The following is a 6000-nucleotide window of genomic DNA, read 5'->3' as shown; positions in this document are numbered from 1 at the left end:
ATCGCCACACTGTTTTCCACAGTGGTTGAACTAATTTACACTCCCACCAACAGTGTAAAAGTGTTCCTATTTCTCCACATCCTCTCCAGCATCTGTTTTCTCCAGATTTTTTAATGATCGCCATTCTAACTGGCGCTCATTCTTATAAGAAAGGCAGTAAAATGTAATAAAAGGAGCACTGAACTTTACGGTAAGAAGCCTGAATTTGATTTCTAGATTATCCACCCATTAACTGTGCCACTTTGGGCAAGTCACTCAAGTTTCTCAACCTCAGTTTCTTGATTAGTTATTTTAGAGAATAAGGTAAAACATTGTAAAGCATTTTGTAAGCTGCAAACTCCAGTATTTCCTTCTCTTCTGAGCTTCATACATTTTCAATTGCCTGTTAAACATTCATGGCTGGATGTCCCCTGTCCAAAATGCATTTCAATATCCACTACTCAAGCTTTCATTTTTTTTTCTGAATTCTCTAATTCTATTAAATTGTACTAATAATTTGTCATTTACCCAGATTGCAAATGTTTAAATATGGTTTTGTTGCCTCTCTTTCATTTATCCTTTATAAGTTATTCATTTATTCATTAATTTTTGCATCCAGCAAATGCCTGTCAATCACCTGCTGCCTTTTCTGTTGCTGTACATCCTCCCTCTTTCTATCCAGTCTCTGCATTTCAAACCAGGCTCTGCTCCATCTTATCTCCTGTTTCACTCTCTGCTCCTCTGGCTTTGGCATCTATCTTACACTTCTCAGCCTAGATCTTGACCTCATTGTATCACCTCTTGCTTAGTCTGCTTTTCCAGCCCTGCTGCCTCTTGTCTCTGATGAGAAGCACTCCTTTGTTCCTAGACAGTGCCTTGTAGGACCTCGTCCTCCCCATCCCAATGGTCAGCTGCGCCTTCTGAGACAATTTGTTAGCATCCCTATTTCCATGATGGAAGAAAGGGCTCAGATGCTACAAGTGACAGTGAGCATGTTACCTAATTTTAATAAACGTCATTTCCTTACTTTAAAAATGAGACTAATATACACCACAGGGCTATTGTGAAATGAGAGAACACATGATTGGCACAGAGAAGGCACTCACAACCTAAGTGTTGTTCCCAACGACCTAGGTATACTTGCATAATACTAAACTCAGTATTCCACATCTGATCATTCAAAATAGAAGAAGCTTAGAATCTAAGTGGGGAGATGAGAATAAAATGTTTAATAAATTTGTGTGTAGACATAGACTAGATAATGCAGTGCAGGCAGATGAGCCCAAAATAAAAAAACGAGTAGAAATAGTTAAGAAAGACAGGCAGATATGATTTATAAAGAAACTATTAAGTGCAAAATGGTGAAAATAAAGCAGGAGAATATTTTAGGCAAGAGAAATTAGGACAATTTTGAGAGCAAAACAAAGTGTGATGTTGTGGTATAAGCCTGGTATAATGGAGAGGGTGGGTTTGAGGTTAAAGATTCTATTTAGAGAGGTAAAGTGACGCCAATTGTTTCAGGCTTTCGTTTATGTACTAGTAATAGAGAAATATATGTTGGCCAATGTTTTCAATATTATCAAAATTTTACTTCCAATAAAAGTAATGCATTTTGTTTTGCCATTTTAAAGAGGCAATTAGAAATTACAATGAATTTGCAAATCTGTTGATGTTATATTAAAGAAGTGGTCTCTAAACCCAGTTTCAAAATGCATTATTTTAAATATGGAATATAATTTGTGAAGAAAAAAAATGTGTCTGCATTCAGGCCATCATCCTTTCATTGGAAGTTTCCTGTGGTTTATTTATGATTATTAGTTGCCTTCCCTTTCTGTGTGAATTGGGATAGAAAATCATAAATGCAAGAGTCTTTGGGATTGTCTAATTCAAGCACTACGCATTTTCCAAATGAGGAAACAAAGAGGGAAGTTAAATTGTCTTTCATGAGGTCATGTGTAGTCAGTGGCTAAATAAAACTCAAACTTTCCCATACATTTTTAATCTAATGCTTTCAAAATATATACTTAAGAATTTAAGATAACCAAGATATTAAAGGAAATAAAGCAGAGCTGTAACATATAGGAGGACTTACTCTAAAGCTGTAGTAATTAAGAAGGTATAATATTTGCACAAAGATAGAGCAGTGGAATTATGGATATTCCAAAAATATATCCACACTAAAATAATGCCTTGATATGATAAGAGTATCATATTGCATTTCTACAGGAATCAATGGTCTTCTTAATAAATCGTACCAGGTTAATTGGATGTATCAGTGAAAAACAAAAAAGAACCTCACCTCCTACCTCATTTTAAACACAGAAATGAATCCGAGATGCATCATAAACCTAAAGTGTAAAAGCTAAATCAATAAAGCTTCTAAAATAAAACATGGAGAATATCTTCATGACTTCAAAATGAGTAAAGATTTCTTAAGAAAAAATGCAAAAAATAAAAAATGATCAATACATTGGATTACACTGAAGTTAAGAACTTTTGTTTATAAAGTGATAAAATTAAGAGGATGAGAAGTTAAGCCAGAGGCTGGGAAAAGATTTTTGTAACGTGTGTGTTTGTCAAATTACTCATCAACAGAATAAGGAACCCCTACAAATAAAAAAAAGGCAGTTAACTTAATTAGAAATGTGTGGTCAATTTAAACACACATTTCACAGTGTCACAATGGCTAAGAATTATATGAAAAGGGCCTCAATATTGGTAAAGCCCCAGTTAAGACACACACATCAGAACAAAAAATTAAGGATGAACAATACCAAGGTTTGATGGTGATATGAAGCAGCTGGAATTCTCCTGCATTGTTGATGGGATGCAACCACTCTAGAAAATGATTTCCTAATATGTACAAAAGTTAAACATACACCTAACTCATGTGATAGATTATGTTTATTGATTTGTATATGCTGAACCAGCCTTGCATCCCTGGGATGAAGCTGACTTGATTGTGATGGATAGGCTTTTTACTGTGCTTTTGGATTCAGTTTGCCAGTATTTTATTGAGGATTTTCACTGATATTCTTAAGGGATATTGGCCTGAAATTTTCTTTTTTGTTGTTTCTCTGCCAGGTTTTGGTATCAGGATGATACTGGCCTCACAAAATGAGTTAGAAGAAAATACCTAGGAATACAACTTACAAGGTATGTGAAGGACCTCTTCAAGGAGAACTACAAAGAAATAAGAGAGGACACAAACAAATGGAAAAACATTCCATGCTCATGGATAGGAACAATCAATATTGTGAAAATGGCCATAGTGCCCAAAGTAATGTATAGATTCAATGCTATGCCCATCATGCTACCATTGACTTTCTTCACAGAATTAGAAAAAACTACTTTCAATTTCATATAGAACCAAAAAAGAGCTTGTATAGCCAAAACAACCTTAATCAAAAAGAAGAAAGCTGGAGGCATCACACTGTCTGACTTCAAACTATACTACAAGGCTACAGTAACCAAAATAGAATGGTACTGGTACCAAAACAGATATATAGACAAATGAAACTGAACAGAGGCCTCAGAAAGCACATCACACATCTACATCCATCTGATGACAAAATTGACCAAAAAAAAGCAATGGGGAAAGGGTTCCCTATTTAATAAATGATGTTGGAAAAACTGGCTAGCTATATGCAGAAACTAAAACTGGACCCCTTCTTTACACCTTACACAAAAATTAACTCAAGCTAGATTAAAGATTTAAATGTAAGACCTAAAACCATAAAAACCCTAGAAGAAAACCTAGGCAGTACCATTCAGGACATAGGAATAGGCAAAGACTTCATGACCAAAACACCAAAAGCAATGGCAACAAAAGGCAAAATTGACAAATGGGATCTCATTAAATTGAAGAGCTGCACAGCAAAAGAAATTATCATCAGAGTGAACAGGCAACCTACAGAATTGGAGAAAATTTTTGCAATCTATTTATCTGACAAAGGGCTAATATCCAGAATGTGCAAGGAAGTTAAACAAATTTACAGGAAAAAACAACCCCAACAAAAAGTGGGCAAACAAGAGGAACAGACACTTTTCAAAAGAAGACATTTATGTGGCCAACAAACATGAAAAAAACCTCATCATTACTGGTCATTAGAGAAATGCAAATCAAAACCTCAATGAGATAGCATCTCACACCAGTTAGAATGGTGATCATAAAAAGTCAGGAAACAACAAATGCTGGACAGGATGTGGAGAAATAGGAATGCTTTTATATAGTTGCTGGGAGTGTAAATTAGTTCAAGCATTGTGGAAGACAGTGTGGTGATTCCTCAAAAATCTAGAACTAGAAATACCATTTGACCCAGCAATCCCATTACTGGGTATATACCCAAAAGAATATAAATCACTCTACTACAAAGACACAGGCACACATATGTTTATTGCAGCACTATTCACAATAGCAAAGACTTGGAACCAACCCAAATGTCCATCAATGTTAGACTGAATAAAGAAAATGTTGCACATATACACAATGGAATACCATGCAGTCATAGAAAATAATAAGTTCATGTCCTTTGCAGGGACATGGATGAAACTGGAAACCATCATTCTCAGCAAACTAACAAAGAGCAGAAAACCAAACACCACATGTTCTCACTCATAAGTGGGAGTTGAACAATGAGAACACATGGACACAGGGAGGGGAACATCACTGGGGGTTGGGGCCTGTCGTGGGGTGGGGGTGAAGGGGAGGGATAGCATTAGGAGAAATATGTAATGTAGATGATGGGTGATGGGTGTAGCAAACCACCATAGCACATGTATACCTATGTAACAAACCTGCACATTCTGCACATGTATCCAAAAACTTTAATAAACAAAACAAACAAACAAAAAAGGTATTCCTTGTCAAATTCTACTTTGGTTGCCAGAAATACTGAAAGCTGTCACCAAATAAAGCTTGAAATTTCAGCATTTCAAAAGCAGCATATTTCTGTAAACCTTTATCTAACAAATATATTTCTAACTTTCATTCAAAATGAGTCTCTGAAAAGATAAGATACTTATTGTCTGTCACAAAAATGTGCATGTTGTTAGCTTTTTTCTCTCTCTCCCTTTCTCTCACTCTGTCTCTCTCTCTCTCCGTTAATAGTAGATGTTTAAAATTGAGGATAAATATTACTTAGGTTTACTAAAGAATAGATAAGATTCTAACCCTTTCTATGAATTATTTCCAAAATGATAAATATTTTTGTGTTAGTTAATTATACTTCTGATTGTGTTAATTATGCTTCTATGAAATTCATAACTTTACATCTATCCTTCAGGAAATTGTGGCACTAGGCTTGGGACAATAAATGATTTCTTATTAAACTAAGACTCATTCCTTCGCAATAAAAAGGACAATATGATTTATCTTTTTTCAGTCTAACTTTAGGAAGTACCATCTGGGGATATGGTGAGGTCTCAGGTCTATGCTATAATTTTATGCAGCAATCTATAAGATTTGAATATAAAGATTACATTGACCTCTATCTAGCTTGAAAAGTGTTCCCTATTTCCTATTCTAATGTTGCCATTCCCTGATCTTACATTTCCATCACAAATATCATTGAGCTAGAGGGACTTCAGATGTCTTCCAGACCAGAGCTTCACAACCTGTGTGTGGTTACATGCTGATATGCTATGAATGACTGTAGATGTTTTAATATGTCAACTCCTTGGAACCTGGGGATTACTGGTGGGTCCTTTAGGTACCTTCCATTTGTTTTTTTGTGCTGTTATATGACAAATGCTGAGAAAAAGTAATTATATCTGTTTCATTTTATAGATGAAGAAGATGAAACCCTTTGAGTTTGGAGGGCTTTGCAACAGAATTCCTTTGATGTAGTACTGGGTATAGAATCCAGATTTTTGTAGCTTTTACTCTGCTACACTTTGGCTGTGACACACTTCTTTCCTTCCCTTTGAATCAGACAGTGGAATTTAATGTCTGCTCTTGGTATGTACTTTAATTGAAATATAACCACACTAATGTATCATAACAGTTTGTTAAATTTCTCC

At 35.2% G+C, this 6000-nt stretch overlaps 1 protein-coding gene across 1 annotated transcript in view; it reads left to right on the top strand.

The window, feature by feature from the left end:
- The first annotated feature begins 5804 nt into the window (after nt 1-5804).
- SAMSN1 (SAM domain, SH3 domain and nuclear localization signals 1) overlaps nt 5805-6000 on the top strand; it is a 162232-nt gene continuing 162036 nt past the window's right edge. Inside the window, exon 1 of the mRNA XM_012444765.3 lies at nt 5805-5938. The gene's annotated coding sequence lies outside the window, so the exon portion shown is untranslated. The remainder of the gene's footprint in view (nt 5939-6000) is intronic.

The sequence above is a fragment of the Aotus nancymaae genome, unplaced genomic scaffold (genome assembly GCF_030222135.1).
Source record: "Aotus nancymaae isolate 86718 unplaced genomic scaffold, 86718_ANA_hifiasm-v0.15.2.pri h1tg000022l_1, whole genome shotgun sequence".
Classification (NCBI taxonomy): Eukaryota; Metazoa; Chordata; class Mammalia; order Primates; family Aotidae; genus Aotus; species Aotus nancymaae.
Note: the sequence above shows the minus strand (reverse complement) of the source record. Positions and strands in the feature narration are given on the sequence as shown.